At 57.1% G+C, this 18,324-nt stretch overlaps 1 pseudogene; it reads left to right on the top strand.

Moving 5' to 3' along the window:
• Positions 1–269: 269 nt before the first annotated feature.
• LOC135891994 (syntaxin-binding protein 2-like) overlaps positions 270–18,324 on the top strand; it is a 29,203-nt pseudogene continuing 11,148 nt past the window's right edge.

The raw sequence follows: 18,324 nt of genomic DNA, 5'->3' as shown, positions 1-18,324 counted from the left end.
TCTTGGAGCCTGGACTAGAACCCAGGAATCCTAACTGCCAGCTCTCTGCTCTAACCATTAGACCCCACTCTGCTTGCAGTCAGGATAGAACCCAGGAGTCCTGATTCCTAGACCACCCCCCCCCACCGTTTCTCTAATCCAGTGGCTCTCAAGCAGGGTTACGTGAGCCCCTGAGGGTACGCAGAGGTCTTCCAGGGGATACATCAACAGGCTACATAAAAAGCATTATTAGTGAAGTCAGTACAAACTAAAATTTGCAAGAGGTGGAAATGGCCCCGTCCGGGTTGAAGGCGGTGGTGCACAAGAGTGAGTGCGGAGCCAGGGGGCCTGAGCCCGGTCGGGAGCAGGGTCCGGTTGGGTGTGGGTCTGGGGGGGCGGGGCCCAGTTGGGGAGGATTAGGAGTCAGTCAGAGCAGAGAGCTCCCCCCGCCGCCTGCCTGTCACACACCAGAAGAGGGAGGAGGGTGTCTGCTCCACCCCAAAGGGCTGCCCCCTCCCATAGGAGCTGCACCTTGCGGGGCGGAGGCGGTGGCAGCATCTCTTTCCATTGGGGTGACTCCTGCCAGGGCCGGTGAAGGAGAAAAATTACATCATAGCCACTTTGTACCATAGTGAAGCAGTACACTTCTGCCCGGCCACAACGCAGAGCTGGCGTAGGCTATAGCTGTAATGTAGGAGAGAACAAGTTAAAGCCTTACACTTGATCAGCATGGCCTCTGCTGCCTTGTGCATGCTGGACTCTGAGGGGTTAGTTGCTATGTGTTAGTCATTGTCTTCTGGCAACACCCTGACCCGCTGTGTGGGCTGTGTTACTTCAGAAGCCCAAGCCACTACTGAATCTCCAGCCCAGGCTGCAGTGGACAGGGCCTGTAACTAAATCCAGACCACAGGCCTGGGGTTTAAAAGACCCTTGGAAAGTGGATTCAGTTCTGATGTTCCATGGTTGCCCCCAGAACTGGGACAGAGCAAAAGTGGCCCACAGCTCAGGACAGCCGGTGGTGCTAATAACCCTTAGCGCTTCTCTTAGCTTCTCCTCAGTAAATCGCACAATTAGGAGAGCCCGACAAGTGACTTTTGAATACTTGGGCTGGGCCATACTGCCCCGGTTCAAGAGGGGTCTCTGAACAGGAATAGCAGGGGGCTGCAGGTCAGGAGTGAGGGGCATCTGCAGAGCCGTGAGGGGGGGAACCCAGGACTGGAATAGCTGCGGGTTAGGAGTGAGGAGCACTGGCAGAGCTGGTGAGGGACAAACCAGGGCTGGCATAGCAGGGGGCTGCGGTCAGCAGTGAAGGGCACTGGCGGAGCTGGGAGTGGGTGGGAGGCCAAGGCTGGGATAGCAGGGGGCTGCGGACAGGAGTGAGGGGCACTGGCAGAGCTGGGAGCGGGTGAGAGCCCAGGGATGGGATAGCAGGGGGGCTTGTCTGCACATTCCACCCCAGTGCAGCTGTGCCGTGGTACCGCTGTAGTGAAGACGCTTCTGTCGGCGTGGTTAAGCCACATCCGCGAGAGGCGGTAGCTATACTCCCATCAACGTAGCACTGTCTACACCAGGGGCTAGGTCGGTCTAACTGCATCACTCGGGGGGCAGGATGTGTGGATTTTTCACACTCCTGAGGGACGTAGTTATCCCAGTATAAGGCTGTAGTGTAGACCTGGCCTAATGAACCTGTCCTGCACAAGTGAAAGGCTGTGATCTGTACAGCCAGCCCCTCCTGTGGAGCGGTCCCACTGAGGAGCAAGGAGGTGGATTTTACCCCAGTATATGACATCAGAGAGACCGAGACTGGCACGCTGCATCCAGTTCTGGTGTGCACATTTTAAAAAGACCGTGGGCAGCTTGGAGACGGTGCGGGGAGGAGCCACAGAACTGATCCAAGAGCTGGAGCAAAGGCCAGCCAGGGAGAGGCCTAGAGCTCAGTCTCCTTAGCGCCTCGGGGAGGAGAAGGGACTTGATTTCAGTGTCTGAGTCCTTTCCAGGGGAGAAGAATAGTGGGTGCCAACGAGCTTTTCAATCTAGCGGGGATGGCAGAGCAAGAACCACTGGCTGGAAGAGAGAACTGGACCAGATCAGATTGGAAATAAGGCACTGATTTTGCAGTGGGAGGGTGATTGATGCCCCCCGGCGAAGGGTGGATTCACCATCTCTGGGGGGTTTCAGAGCCAGCCTTTGAGGAAGAGGCTTTAGCCAAACGCAGGTAATTGACTAAGTGCAGGGAGACCTGGGGGAAGTTCTCTGGCCTGTTGTAACAATGCGGTTCTGGCGGAACCCACCTGAGAATGCCAATTCAGGCCAAATCGCTTAAACAGGGCAGTTACAGCCCAAGGCTGGGGTTTTTCCACCTCTAAGGCAAACCAAACCAGCCAGACTAAGAGGACTTTGGTCTCACCCCACTGGCTAACCACAAGTCACACAAACAATTCCCTTAGACACTCCAGTTTTCCAGTATCACCACCAGTGCCACTTGTTATGGGGACAAATGGTTATGAAAACCAATACCCCAATAAAAGAAAAAAGGTTCTCCTGATCCCAAAGGACCAAGCCCCAGTCCCAGGTCAATATACAAATTAGATCTTACCCACAAATCACGCTGTTGCCAATCCTTTAGAATCTAAAATCTAAAGGTTTATTCATAAAAGGAAAAAGATAGAGATGAGAGTTAGAATTGGTTAAATGGAATCAATTACATACAGTAATGGCAAAGTTCTTAGTACAGGCTTGCAGCAATGATAGAATAAACTGCAGTTTCAAATCAAGTCTCTGGAATACATCCCCAGCTGGGATGTGTCATCAGTCCTTTGTGTAGACCTTCTGTTTGTAGCAAAGTCCCTCCAGAGGTAAGAAGCAGGACTGAAGACCAGATGGAGATGAGGCATCAGCCTTATATAGTCTTTTCCAGGTGTAAGAACACCTCTTTGTTCTTACTGTGGAAAATTACAGCAAAATGGAGTCTGGAGTCACATGGGCAAGTTCCTGCATACTTTGCTGAGTTACAAGGCATATTTGCCTTCTCTCAATGGGTCAATTGTATAGCTGATGGTCCTTAATGGGCCATCAAGCAGGCTAGACAGAGCTAACACCAGCTTGTCTGGGATGTCACCCAGAAGCATAACATAAGTTTGAAATGCAGACAGTATAGAGCCAATATTCATAACTTCAACTACAAAATTGATACACACATATAGACAGCATAATCATAACCAGTAAACCATAACCTTGTCTTAGACACCTCATTTGACCCCCTTTATACAAGATTTGGTGCCACTACAGGACTTTGGTTGCAACCATGTTCTATATGGTCCCAGATTATGTCAATAACGTCACACCTGTCGAACAGGACGTTGGCCTGGATGATTTGATGGTTCCGTCTGGCCTTACACTCACTGCCACCTGTCTCTTCTTTTCGCTGCCAGTTGTTGCATTTTTAACATCCCAAATCCAGATTAGCGGCAGGCGGGGAAGGAAGAAGGCGGATTATCTGGTTTCATTCCCAGCAATTGAGTTAATTCGGTTTTAGGTCCGGATTTGGAAGGGTTCATTCAACGGCGCTGGCTAAAGAGGCTTGTTCTAAGTGGCACGTGGCTGCGTCGCATGGAGAGCTTTTGGTTTGGCTGCGGGGAAAGTTGAACGGCTTGTCAGAGTTTGGGGGCAGTGTGGTCTAGGAGTCAGGACTCCTGGGTTCTACCCTTGCCTCTGGGAGGGGAGTGAGGTCTAGTGGTTAGAGCTGGGAATGAAGACTGTGGGAGGGGAGCATTCTCTAGTGCAGCGATTCTCAAACTATGGGGCAGGTCTCCCAAGGGAGGCATGAGGATGTGTCATGAGAGGCGTGAGCTGTGTGCTTTTTAAGAGCACTGGCTGTCGGCCCCCGGTGGCAGGGGCTCATACAGAAGGGCTGTGCACTCCCGGGAGGCGGGAATAAAGGGGACAGCCAGAGCCCCACCACCAGGCTCGGGCTCTCCATCCCCCTGTCTCAATCCCTGTCTGGGGAGGCGGTGGGGCTCCAGCTGTCAGCCCCAGGGTGGCAGCAGCAGTGCAGAAGTAAGGGTGGCGTTGGGGTGCTAAGTCTGCTGTGAAAAGTGATATTGACGAATATCATTTTTTCACATCGCTGTTCTTATTTCTGTGCAGCCGTTGCTCTCCGCTCTGCCTTCAGAGCGGGGGTGGTGGTGGTGGTGGTATATGTACTTGGGGGGGGGGGCGTGAACAACTGCAGACACAAAGAGAAGAGGCCCGATGAAATACCTTAGAGAACTACTGCTCTAGTGGTTAGGGCAGGGGTGAGGGCTGGTAGTCAAGACTCCTGGGTCGTATCCCAGGCTCTGTCACTGCCATACTGGCTTCTCCTCAACCAGCGGCCTTAGGGACTGCAGGTAACACCAATATCAGCTGATATGGTACTCAGCTGTTACCCCTCTGTGCCTCATTTACCTGCCTTTAAAATGGGATCACCCATCTCACTGGGAGGCTGAGCGCTTCAGTTGTGAGGCACAGATAGCCTTTGAAAATCCCTTGAGGAGCACATGGTCACTGTCCTAGCGCCTTTGTCCAGTCAGGGTCATAGCCCAGTCCAAGCGAGGGCACAATGTTAATTACCCAAGAGCTATAAACCTGTTCTCTGCGCCACTCTCCTCTGGCCCTACCGCTGTGATTTGCCTGTATGTTGTATCTCCTCCCTTCACGTCTCTAGGCTGTGAGCCTGTCAGGGCAGGGATCGGCTCTGATCCGTGTCTGCACAGCACCCTGCCAGTTCATCATAGGGACTTTTACAGCCCCTATTACCACAGTGGTTGTGTGCTGAGGCATGGCCAGGCTTTTATACCCATTGCACAGAGACCGGTGGCAGACTAGAAATGGAACCTGGGTCTCCCACGGCCCAAGCTCTTGTCACACTCACCACAGGGCCAGCCTTCTCTGAAGGGCAGCTGCCTGCAGAACCAATATGATCTTTGCTGAAACTGGGCCATTGTAAGTGCCTCTTGCTCAAACCCTCTACGGCCCCAGAAAGCCAGCCTGAGCTCCTGTTCCAGAGATGTCTCGTCTGCCTCCAACCCAGCGCTGGCTGCCCTGCTGTTGTCCATTGTGTGCTGTGCACATGATCCTGCAGGAAGAAGGTGCTCCCAGCGCTGGGAAATGAGCCTGGTGGCTGCAGAACCTCCACTTGGCTTGTACGTGGAAGCTCTTTGGAGCTGGGGCGGTCTTTGTATTTTGTATTTGTACAGCACCTGGCGCAAGGGGGCCTGGTCTGACTGGGGCTCCTAGGCTATACCGTGGCACCCCAGTAAATAATGTACAGCGCCAAGCACAGTGGGTCCCTGGGCCATGACTCAGGGTCCTAGATAGGATTATAAGCCTGGATAAGGGAGCTGCTGAAGGGTCTGACTAGTAGGATGGGATCTTTCCTGTACAGGGCTAAATGGCTACAAAGATAAAACAGCAGCAGGAAAGTTAAGAGCAACAAGCAGGAGGAGAGCGGCGAGATGCAGGGGGCTGATCCAGGCGGCAGCAGCTGCAGGGAAGGAGGCTTTTGTCTTGTGCCCGCTGGGAAGGGAGTAGAGAGACACGAGGGTGTCTTTGACCTAACTTCTGAACTCCCAGGGGCCCCAGCTGTGCCTGGAGAGGCTGCTCGCTGTGAGCTGGAGCAGTGGAGACCAGCGCTTTTGTAGAGTCTCCTGCCTTGGGGATGCTCTAGCTGTGGTTGCAGGCGGGGCAGCTCAGATAGCACCGCCCCTTGTTGATCTTGTGATGAGAAGGCCCCGCCCCATGCCCTGGCAAGGAGAGGGGTGGGAACAGGTTTGTGTTAGCAGGTGCCTAGCGAAACTGACACAGGCTGGGAGCGGCCCCAGATTCTCCTGCGGCGGCCCCAGATTCTCCTGCGGCAGCCCCGTCTGTCTGTCTGGCGTGCCTCATGTTATCCCCCCAGCAGGCCCAGGCAGGGAGTTACGGCTCCTGATTCTGCAGCTGGGCCTGCGTTTCTTGCTTCACCTGATTCAGGTGTGGAGAGACTCACAACCCCGAGTGAAGGATGGAACCAGTTGGTGAATGCAGTTCAGCCTGCCTGGGGTCTGGTCAATGCGATGGCCCCAGCCACTTTGGAAAGGAGTCTATGTGATGGTGCTGCCCGTGGGAGCCAGCTGAGGTCACTCAATCAGGGTGAACTGCAAACAAAACGGGGCAGACAAACCCCAAACGCTGGTGGATATTCCAATACTTAGATTTACCAAGCCAGCGCAAAACAGCTTCTATAGTACCTCACTGGTTATTCAGAAGGCCAAACAACGCAGTTCCCTTAAAGTACCCAGCCTCAGGCCTCGGTCCAGACACACCTGTCAGATATGATGATGATTACTGAAAATCTTACTTCATCATATAAAAGAAAAGGTTCTTCCAATCCCAAAGGATCAGCCACATACCCAGGTTCAATTATAACTTAGATCTTACCCAAAATACACACTATAGTCAATTCTTATTAACTAAGCTAAAATTTATTAAAAAAGAAAAGAGAGAGAGTGTTGGTTAAAAGATCAATAAACATACAGACTTGAATTCAATTCTTGAGGTTTAGACGCATAGCAGAGGTGAGCTTGTAGTTGCCAAAAGTCCTTTTAGAAATAATCCATAGGTTATAGTCCAATGTCCATATTCAGGGTGGCTCCAGTCAGTGACTGGGGATCTCAATCCTTGTGGCTTAAGGTTTCCCCCTCTTGAAACCCAAAGCAGATGTGAGCTCAAATAGCATCATGTCCCAGGGTTCTTATACATTTCCAGCAGCCTTTCAGCCTGAGAAAACAATAGGCTTAATTCTCCTTCTCTCAAACATCCTGGCAGTTAGCACAAGGTAATCTATCCATTAAACACTTCAGATACAGGTTACCACAACTTCAAAGAGACATATAGACAATAATACTATTTCACTCAAGTATCATCATAAATGTTAATATTCCTTTTTGATCTTCGAATTAAAGTTACAGCAATTGACAAGACTTGTTTGCTTACATCACAAGACCTGAGCAAACATCTACCCTTTTACCTCTAACAATGCAGACTTGCATTTCAAAGCTCTATTCATTTACACATCTTCCTAACCAGTTTCTACAGTTCACCCATGGGTCAGGTCAGTCTGATTTAATTAACTCTTTCTGGCCCTGTCATCTTTCAATGAAATATTATTTTATACTCATAAAGTCACAGTCTAGTTTGGCTTTGACATCGGTTAGAATTTGGGGAGAGAGTTTCACCACAGAGAACGGCGTTTAGGGGCTGCAGGTAACACCACTATCAGCCAGTGTGTGACCACTGTTCACCCTGAGCCATGCCCTACGGGGCCAGCCAGATTCAGGTGCTTCATAGGGGCAAAACAAACAGATATATTATGGTAGCACCCAGGAGCCCCAGTCATGGACCAAGGCCCCATTTTGCAAGGCGTTGTACATTATTTATTAGGTGTATCACGGTAGTGCCCAGGAGCACCAGTCGTGGGCCAGGACCCCATTGTGCTGGGTGCTGTACATTATTTATTAGGTGTATTACGGTAGCATCCAGGAGTGCCAGTCATGGTTCAGGGTACCATTGTGCTGGGCACAACAAAAAGATGGTGCTTGGCCCGAATAGCTGACTATCTAATTGCTTAGCTTGGCCGTGGAAGGTGCCCAGGAGACAGGCCGGCAGTTCCCTGAGCGGGGCATGCTTTGGAGGGGTTCTATGTGCAGGACTCAGGATTCAAAGTCTTTGTCGTGTTGTCATCCCCCACACACAGTAGAGGGTCCCTGGATCCCCTCCAGTCAAGAGGTGCTGGACAGGATCTGTTCTCTTGCTGCACGGGGCCAGATCCTTAGTTCAGCTGTGCTCGTATCCAGCCTGGCAGAAAGGAAGGGGGATCAGACCCATGGCCCATCTAGCCTGCCACCCCACCATGATCGCTGACTGGGGGCTCTGCTAGGAGCACATCACTAGCTGGCCTGAAAGCAGCCTCTGAACCACTTCCCCGAGGGCACCAGCCAGTGGGTCCTGGCTCAGGGCACAGCCGTCCCGTCCGAGCCCCACCACTAATCCCTGTCTCTTTCCCTCGCAGAGATCTTCAGCGTTGTCCTTCGCAGTGTGAAGAAGGAAGGAGAATGGAAGGTAAGCAGGCCGGGCCTGCTGCCCTGGTGTTCCCCTGGGGATATGCTGTATCCATATATCGTGCTCCTTCCCCTCCAGCCTCTTGGGATTCATTAGGAACCTGAGGTTTTCCAGGCTGGATCAGATTCCTGCTCTGTCTAGCCGATCATCCGCCCCCAGCTAGGCTTGGGTATGTCTGCCTTCCCGCTGTGCTGGATCAGACCCAGCTGGTCCAGCTAGCCCCATATCTCCCCCCACACACACCGGATCAGACCACTGGGCCCAGTGAGCCAGCCTGGGTGGGAGGAGGAGCAGGAAAGCACCAAGCATGGGGGCAGCATGCACCATTGGGCAGGCAGGTTATTGAGCCCCCGGCATGGACTGGGCTGGGGTGTGTGGAGCAGTGGGCTTGGCCGGTGCGGCAGAGGGAGCACAGGGGACTAGGTTTCCCAGTGGCTGGATTTGGTGCAGCAGGATGCTGGGCTGCACGGAGCAATGGGTTCATTCGGCAAGGCAGGAAGGCGGTGGAGATGTTGGGCCGATGGCCTACAGGGCTTTCCTAGGGGAACACGGAGACTCCCCTCGTTCCATTTCTCTGTGCCCTGATCCTGGTTCTGTCCGAGGGCTGGGGAGCGGGTATCTGGTGGATCAGAGCAGGGCACTGGGAGCTAGGACTCCTGGATTCTGTCCCTGCCTCTTGCACTCACCCTGTCACCTGGGCCAAGAGGCTGATCTCCTCCAGTCTAGGAGGATGGAACCATTCGGAATGGCCGGGTGTCCCAGGTTTGTCTCCGACATCTCGTACCAGCCACTCTGCTAGGAGCCGCTCTCCTTGTCGCTCCTCACGCAGTCCTTAGCACGGTCAGCTCAGCCAAGTGCAGGCTTGGTAACGGCCCTGCCGCTCTGCTGTGGAAGGGTTGGGCCAGGAGCCGTCGGCTCTGCCGTTAGCAGTCGCTCTGCTCCCTTGGCTGTGCCGTGGATGATGATGGTGGGTGGGCGGCTGGGCTCAGGGCAGTGACTAGCTCATCCGAAGTGGCGCACTCCCCTCTCGCTACCTCAGGTGCTGATCATGGACCACCCCAGCACGCGCATCCTTTCGTCGTGCTGCAAGATGTCCGACATCGTGGACGAAGGCATCACGCGTGAGTGGCTCCTCCCTCCCGTCTGCTCCCCCCGCCAGGGCTCCCCTCCCCCTTGGATACACCTCACAGTCGGGGAGTTGACTTGTCTACATTCACGTTTGCATCTAGTTTCCCCCCTTTGCAGCCCCCTAGACACCCTCCTTGCTATTGGTACCTTCCCAGCCAGATCTAGTTCCCTTAGCCCGGCGCTTTCAGCCCCTGGAGCCTCTTCACTGCTTTTCTCAGATTCCTGTTAACTCCTCGCTGCTCCTCCCCCATGCTGCGGGCAGGGTCCTGGCTGGGAAGGGGGAATGCTGGCTCCCTGCTCCAGGGTGGAGGAGCCCTGGGGTTGAGGGGCACAGAGCTGAGCCAGCGCTCTAGGGGGCTGTCCCCAGCACAGTACAGAGGGACGTTTCCTCCCTGCTCCGTACTGGGGCAGCATCGCAGCCCATGGCCCCACATCAAAGCGGCTGCTGCATTGTAGCCTGTGGAACCCCCCAGCCTGCTGCCAGCGAACATCCCTGTTCCCCTTGGCTTCCCCTCCCCCCATCCCGGTGGAGAGCGGCTGAGGCGGGTGGTTTAGGACACACTGACCCACACCCACTGTCTGCTCTCTCCTAGTTGTGGAAGACATTAACAAGTGCCAGGACCCAATCCCCAGCCTGGAGGCCATCTACCTGCTCAGCCCTGTGGAGAAGGTAGGAGCTCGGGCCTGGGGTAGCTGGATGGGGAGCAGGGGAGACCCCGGGGTATCTCCTAGTGCTGCCTGGAGGTGGCGCTGTCCGGGGGGATGCGCAGCACAACGTCAGGATGGGAATGGGGCCAGTAGGGGCTCCCCAAGAGGCTGCTTTCCCGGAGTTGGGCTTTCGCGTTCTTTGCCACATGAGGCACAGACTATCCCCTAGACCTCTCCGCAGTGCAGTCCCGTGGGGGTTGGATGGGAAGGTGCAGCAGGCGGAGAGAGGCAACCTCAGCTGAGACTCAAAGTGAAGGAGAATCGCTGAGGCAGAGGCTCAGGTAGCAGGGGCTGTGGGGGAGGAGGCTCCTGCATCTGCAGCAGGGAGGGAGACCAGGGGCAGGGGGCGCTGGCAGAGCAGGGTGAAGCTCAGAACCCGCAGGGAGCGCTGTAGGAGAGGACTGCGAGCTGGGGCCTGGGGCTTGGGACAGGGCAGCCAGGTTCTCACCTGTCACAATGGCCGGTCGCGGAGTCCAAACAGCTTCCGAACACCCTGCCTGGCTAGCTGGGGTGGCGAAGCTGCAGGTGCCCAGCGTGGCGCCCGGGGAGGGAGCGGGCCCTGATGGCGGCTGCCTGGGATTGCTGCTTGGCTGGCTGTTCCCTGTGCACTGCTCAGAGCCCACTTAGTTCAGCAGCAAGGCCCATGCCAGGCCCCATCTGCGGCCGGGCACGGACACTTGTGTGCCAGCGAGAGATGTGGCTGGGCCCTGAGGATGTCCCGGGTACATAGGCACATGCTCCGGGTGGGGAGGGAGCCCAGAGCCAGGGTGGTGAAAACCAGCCCACCTCCCAATGGCATCATGCTGGGCCCTGAGTCCCCAGGGGCTGGGCCCTTCGGGCAGCAGGGGGGGGCCTCCGCTGGTGCTGACAACCCCTCCTCTCCCCCCTTTGCAGTCGGTGCAGGCTCTGATCGATGACTTCCAGGGCACCCCCACCTTCATCTACAAGGCAGTTCACGTCTTCTTCATCAACCGTGAGTATTGGGGGGTGGGGGATCCCTCTGCTGGGAGCCTGGCTCGTGGCACACTGGAGCCTGGGGGTGGGGGGGTCTCTCTCTGCCAGCAGGCCAGTGTGCAGCACCCTGATTACGCTCTGCCCTCCCGCAGGGGGATGCAGCCCCAGCAGGCCAGACCGAACGACCCCACTGATCCCTTCCCCCCCCCTTCTCCCCCATGGGCCTGCCTCCAGCCAGCATGGCTCACAGACACCAGCAGCGTGTGCCCAGAAAGGCGGCCTCTGGCTACCATTCCCAGCATGCATTGCTCCATCAGTCCCAACTGGGGTGGGGGGATGGGACACCACCGGAATACCCAGTGTGTCAGGGTCACATTTGCTTCTCCCCATTACAGCAGCAGGGGGAGCCCAAGTCCCCGTTCCTCCTTGTGCATCATCCGGAGTTGTACACTCCGGTCACTTCCCCCTGTGGGGGGGCTGAGGGCAGGGTGTGAGACAGGGGCTATGTAGGAGAGATTGTGGCCCTCCCTCGCTGCTGATGCTGCAGGAGGTGAGAACCCGGCGTGACCAGTAGCGTAGCTAGGGGGGTTCAGGTGAAGCGGCCGCTTCCCCTGACCACATTCCCCAAAAGTGGCGCCTTTTAAATTTTCATACTTACTCAGCGCCTCTTCCGGGTCCTTCCGCTGTCTCCTCCCTCTTGCTACTCACTTCATCAACAACAAAAGAAGTCTCCTCCCCCGACTGGAACTCGTCCATCTTTCCTCCGGCTCGGACCGCAGCCGCTCACGCCGCCAGCCTGTAGCGAACGCCCCGTCCCCTGATAATGGCGGAGGAGTTATCAGGGGACGGGGACGGGGCGTGAGCGGCTGCGGTCCGAGCCGGAGGAAAGATGGACGAGTTCCAGTCGGGGGAGGAGACTTCTTTTGTTGTTGATGAAGTGAGTAGCAACAGCAACGGTGCACGGACCCCCCGCCCACCTGGGCACCCCCCCTCCTCCTCGGCTGCTTCCGGGTTTTTCTTTTCTTTTTTTCGCGGGCTGGCCTGCTGGCTCCCGCCTCCCGGCGCTCCGGGAGGCTGGCGGAACGGGGCCGCGGGCTGGCTCCCGCTGCTCTGGGAGGCCGCAAACGGGGCCACAGGCTGGCCTGCTGGCTCCCGGCGGCTGGCGCAGCGGGGCCACGGGCTCCCGGCGCTCTGGCCGGGACTCTGGCCCTGAGAGAGTGGCCAGGGGTCTCAGTGGCCTGGAGAGCGCTCCAGATGGGGAAGCGGGGCGGCCCTGCGCATGCACCGCTCCGTCTTTCGGCGGCATTTCGGCGCATGCGCAGGGCCACCGAAATGCCACCGAAGGACCGGCGCCTTTTTTCTCCACCACTCCTCCTCGGCTGCAACCCTGGCTACGCCACTGGGCGTGACTCTGGCTCGGGGGGGCTGGACTCATCGTTGACTCCTGTGTGGCCCTGGTTCCCCACAGGTGTGCAGCACTACTGCCCCTGCTGTGCCCGTCCTGGCCCCGTCCGTGGGGGCTGGCGCTATGCTGGGGGTCCTGAGCCCTGTGCCTGTCACCCCCACCCACTGCCTTTGCCTTGCAGCCTGTCCTGAGCCTCTGTTCAACGAGCTGAGGAAGTCACGGATCACCAAGGCCATCAAAACCCTCAAGGAGATCAACGTGGCCTTCCTGCCCTACGAGAGCCAGGTGAGGGGTGGCCGGGCTTTGGAGGAGCAGTGCCACGGGGCGGACGGTGACGTACGACACCCCAACCTTAGTGTTCCACGTGGCTCGGCGGGGAACCTTTCCCTTCTAAGGCCCTGGGTTTGACGCCAGCACAGGGCAGCAGGGACTAGCCGGCTGCTCACACCCTGTGAGACGTGGAATCACTGGCTTCCACCTGGTGGGGATGGTAGATGTATGGGTGAGGAGGGCCCTGCCTCCCTGGCTTTACCAGCTCTTACTGATGGTTTATACGAGGCCTGCAAGACAGCCCGATACTCCACACACCTGCCCTTTGCCCAACCGCCCCATCCCCTCCTTGTGTCATAGAATCATAGAATATCAGGGTTGGAAGGGACCTCAGGAGGTCATCTAGTCCAACGCCCTGCTCAAAGCAGGACCAATCCCCAGACAGATTTTTGCCCCAGATCCCTAAATGGCTCCCTCAAGGATTGAACTCACAACCCTGGGTTTCACAGGCCAATGCTCAAACCACTGAGCTATCCCTCCCTCCTCACGCCCCTGAGGGGCAGGGCTGTGTTGTCAGCCCTGTTGCATTGATGGGGAAACTGAGGCACAGAGAGACATGAGCCTGGTCTACACACAAAAGCTTTGTTGGTATGGGTTTGTTATGGGGACATGAGAGAGAAAATCCCCCCTGTAACTGATGCAGCTGTGCTGGCAGAGCCCCTGGGTAGATGCTGTTATGCTGGCAAAGCAGTCCTTTCACCACTGTAGCTTATTTCATCTGGGGCACAAATGCCAGCTGTGCCAAGAGAAGCTTTGGCTGGTATAAGCTGAGTGTGCGTCAGGAGGCTTTGCTGGCTCACCCGTCCCGTTGCGCCAGCAAACCCTTCGTGGGCCGATACTGTTTTATTTGTGTCCAAGCACGTTTGCCCCAATGGCTCGTTCTGTTCAGCCAGTGAAATAAGCGACAGCGGCAGAAGCACGTTGATGCCGGGTTTGCCCGTGGCTACGCTGGGGCTTTTGCCAGACTAGAAGCGTGGCCATGCCCCCTCCCCCAACATTGACTTCTCCAGGGCAGAGATACACCGCTGAGGGCACACGGGAGTCTGCAGCCAAGTAAGGACCTGAACCTGGGGCGTCTTCATCCCAGGCTGGTGCATGAATCTCTGGGCCGCTGTCCCTCTACCACAACAGGAGTGGCACTGGCAAAGGGATCTCTCCCTCACTAGGGGCTCGCTACAGCTCCGCCAGGCTGGCCTGGTCCAACAGCGCATCTATGGGGCACAGCTGGCCTGGCTCCCAGCAGTTGGCACCAGGGTCTGATCTCTGCTCCTCCCCACCCCCCAGGTGTACTCCCTGGACGGGCCACAGACCTTCCACAATTGCTTCAGCCCCCACCGCTTCTTCCAAAAGCACAAGCAGCTGGAGATGCTGGCAGAGCAGATTGCCATTGTGTGAAACCCTGGAGGAGTATCCAGCCATCCACTACAGGAAGTGTGTGTGCCTGGGGGAAGGGGTGTGAAGAAGTGGGAATGTTCTTAATGTTTTCTTTGAATACTGTGTGGGTGCCTGTGACGCAGCAGGGAGAGGGGAGTGTTGACCTGGGAAGGTTGCAGGGGAGTTTTGCTGGGACTGTCTGCATTGGGGATGGGAGACTTTTCTTGAGGCCAGATACCTGAGCATGTAACATGAGAACCAGGAGGGGGGTTGGAGCCAGGTGACACCTTTGCCCAGGAAATGGACAAAGGCTGGGGGAGGCTGGATGAGAGGGCTGGAGGGAGTTTCAGTTTGGAGCTGGCTGGGAAAATAGAGGGGAGCCTAGACGGGGCTCTGGCCTCCCTGGGGCCCCCAAGATTGACCTGACTGAGGGGGTCCTGTTGTCTGTATCTGCAAGACCTGTCTTGGACTGTGTTCCTGTCATCTAAATAAACCTTCTGTTTTACTGGCTGGCTGAGAGTCATGGTGAGTCGCAGGAAGCCGAGGGTGCAGGCCTTGTCTCCCCCACACTCTGTGACAAGGGGTACCCAGCCATCTGCTTCAGGAAGTGAGTGTGCCCGGGGGAAGGGGTACCCAGCTATCCCCTATAGGAAGTGAGTGTGCCATGGAGAGGTACCCGGCCATCCTCTACAGGAAGTGAATGTGCCCAGAGGGAGAAGGGTACCTGGTCATCTCCTACAGGAAGTGAGTGTGCCCAGAGGGAGAAGGATACCTGGTCATCTCCTACAGGAAGTGCGTGTGCCCCTGGGGGAGGAGTGGTTTCTGACCCACAGGGTTTGTCTTTGCTGCAGGGACCATGAAGATAACTTCCTCCTGCTGCACGCTGTGCTGGCCAAACTCAAGGCGTTCAAGGCATACGAGCCCAGCATGGGAGAGGTGAGCGTGCTGTGCCGCCCACACCCTCGCCATGGGACAGAGCCGCGGGGGGAGCGGGAGCACATGAGAAGTAGAAGGAAGGAGGAGTGATTTAGAATCTGCTCGCAGATCCTGGCGAGGGGAGGGGTGGGGTCTAGACTCCCTTGGAGATCCTGAGGGGTTGGCAGAACAATAGGATTCCCTGTGTTGCTGGACTAATGTCCCCAGCCCTTCTCTAACACTGGCCGTGGGCAGATCTCAAAGTGCTCTACAAAGGCCAGTGTCCTTATTCCCTCTGTACAGATGGGGAAACCAAGGCATGGACTGGGGAAGTGTGTGCCCAGCACAATCTCTCTGTTTATAAACAGGGCAGTTCAGTCACAGAACTAAGCTTCGCACACAGAGTCTCTTCCACACCTGGACACTCCTGTCTGTGTGTGCTCCTTCACCCACCACCGTGGTATCGGAACCTCACTAATGAATTCAGCCTCCCAGGGGAGGCAGGGGGGCCTGTGTTACAGATGGGAAACTGAGGCATGCAGGGAGTCTGTCAGAGCAGGAATAGAACCCAGCTCTCCCGAGCCTTAGCCACAAGTCAGCCCTGGCCTGTGGGATTCCCCCAGCTCCTGCCGTCCCCGTCCCACCCCCAGCAGAGGGGAGCTGCAAACCCACCCTGCCCTGGATTCTCGCACGGGATACCCAGTGGCTCCTGTCCCGCTAGGAGAAGCAAAGTGATGTAAATTCCAAGGCCTGTCCAGATCTCTTCCTCCTGTTGCTTCTGCTCTTGCTTCCAGCCTTTGCCGAGGTGCTGGGAGACTGTGCACCTGTGACCAACTGGGAATGTTTGTCATATCTTTTATGAATCCAATTCGTGACTCAGTTTCCCCTATATTTTTCATGGCTTCTCTGGCGGGGGGGGAAGGACACTCAGGGAAGGTAAGAGTCATGGCGGGGGGGGGGGCGGGGTGTCACCTCCCTGTCTTGGTGAAATGAAGAGAATCCAACCCAGATCAGCCTGCGGGCCAGAAAGAACGTGCTGGCTCCAATGGCTCCTGGCTGGACGCTCCCAGCAGGGAATCGGAGCAGGGGCCCCAGCTCGAGAACACAGGGTTGGGAAGGTTTGAGCTGTGGGATAAGTGGGGGAAGCTGGGAGCTCTCACCTGAGAACTGACCAAGGTCAGACCGAGGCCTGGTCTACAGGAGGCAATTGGGTAGGTGTAACTACATCACTCGGGGGTATGAGAAAGGCGGCGTCACTGAAGCGGTGCAGCTGCAGTGGTTACATGTAGGCAGGCCCTGAGCGAGAGACCGGGAGCCTGAAAACAGGTTTCGCTGCAGCTCGGCCGGGCTCTGGGCTGACCAGAATGGCCTCTTGCTTTAACCTTCAGTGGGCTGGGCTGCCTGGGCTGGGGTCCAGGTGCCTAAGAAACCCGACTGTTCTGACAACGCTGGGGGAGTGGCCCTGTCACCCGGGCTGAGTGGTGTCGGGCCCTGCGGAGTGGACGGGTCTGTACCAGGGTCTGTCTCAGCTGGACTCGCTGGGCAGGGCTCACGGGGTGAAGCCCAGCGGTTTGGTCTCAGGAGGTGGGAGGCCGTATGGCCTGTCCTGGAGGAAGAGAGAGCCCTGTTGGGGTCTGGCACAGCAAAGGGCTTCCTCCCAGAGACTTCCCCAGATGGGGCCCTGGCACCGACCCTGTGGATCCATGAGCGCACCTTTCCTCTCTACTTTCCCATCCACCGAGGCAATGTTGCCTAGTGGATAGAGCCCTGGACTGGAACGGGAGACCCGGGTTCTATTCCCAGCTGGGTGACCTTGGGCAAGTCACCTCCCCTATTTGTGCCTCAGTTTCCCCATCTGTAAAATGGGGATAATGATACCGGTCTCAGGCAGGGGGGCCCCCTCTGGGATAGCTGGCTGCCATGGCACAGACGCTCTGTAACTCACAGCTGGCAGCACAGGCCTGCCTCCAGAGAGGAGTCTGGCACACACCTGGCTGCCCAAACTATCTACCCAGGGAAGGGATTGACAACATGCTTGTTAACCACCGGAGCTACTTGCTGCAGCAGAGCTGGCTCCAGCCTGCAGCCCCCGTCTGATCTGTGCTATTCTCAGGAGCTGAGAGCGGAGCTGGGGAGGGCAGAGTCCTGCTCCGTGCACACCCTGCTCCTCTGAGCGCCCCAGGGATATTCCTGAGACTCTTGCCAAGCCTCCCTGTCACAGGTGTAAGCACTATTCCCATGTTACACGGGGGAAACTGAGGCATGGAGCAGCGTGCCACGAGTAGGTGGCAAAGGCAGGAATAGGAGCCAGGAGTCCAGACAGCATGCCCACCGCAGGGCCGGGAGTGCTGACTCAAGCCCCTGCTCTCAATGCAGTGCTGGCTCCATGCTGCACAATCCCGGCTGGCCAGTCCAGTGTGCCCCCGCCTTGCCAGCTGGCGCAGAACCCCAGGGACTCTTGTAGCATGGCCTCTAGCAGTCAGGTCTCCAAAGCCACCCAGCCCACGGTCACAGCCCCCTGGGGCCTTGTCTGCACTAGTCCCTCTTGCCTTGATGTTTCCCAGCTGCCAGCCCTGAGGGGTAGCTGGCACAGGCAGTGCTGTGGCACCCACCAGGGCACTAACCACCTCTCTGCTCTGGGCAGGGTGGGGTGACCCGGTGGTTACGCCATCCCCCATCTGCACTCGGGGTTCCCTCCAGCAGAGCCAAACTGGCAAAGGTGTGAGCAGAGTCTGGGGGGCGGGGCGCGCTGGGCATAGCAACCCACCCAGGCTGGGTAGGGCTGGAGAGGAATGATGGCGCCAGCTCTGGGTTCATGTCCCTGCTCTGCCACAAACTCCCCGTGTGACCTTGGGTGAGTCACCCAGCCTCTCTGGGCCTCCATCCCCCTCTGCAATGGGGTGACAGCCCTGCCCAGCCCCACGTGCATGGGGGGAGGGGGGGCAGGATGCAGCAATGATAGTGCTAGAGTGGTGGGGGCCAGATACTCCTCCAAGAGAGGCGCTCCCCCGTCAGCCTCAACCCATTTACCCAGAGGCTGTGGAGACCTGCCAGGCGGGTGGGTGGTGGCTGGTCCGATGTTCTGCTCCCAAGCGTGGCTGAAAATCGGGCCACGTACTGAGGTGGGACAGTTGGGGAAGGGTCAGGGGCTGTACGTCTCCGGCCCCCCTGACTGTCTGTGCTACCCAGCAAAGAGCAGACGCAGCCCCTTGCTGAGGTGCTCCTGGGTGGGCTTGGGTTCCACTGGAGCTGCTGGAGCCGGTTTCAGAGCCGTCTGCCATGGGAGCGCAGGGCTGGTCTCCTATCGCCACCTGCTGTGCTAAGAGGGCAGTGCATGCTGATCAGGCAGGGAGCGGGGGCAGGGCCAGCCCCCCCAATGATGTGGGTCTGAGATG

This window comes from Emys orbicularis, chromosome 19 (assembly GCF_028017835.1).
Source record: "Emys orbicularis isolate rEmyOrb1 chromosome 19, rEmyOrb1.hap1, whole genome shotgun sequence".
NCBI lineage: Eukaryota > Metazoa > Chordata > Testudines > Emydidae > Emys > Emys orbicularis.
The sequence above is the reverse complement of the archived record's forward strand: the minus strand, read 5'-3'. Positions and strand labels throughout refer to the sequence as shown.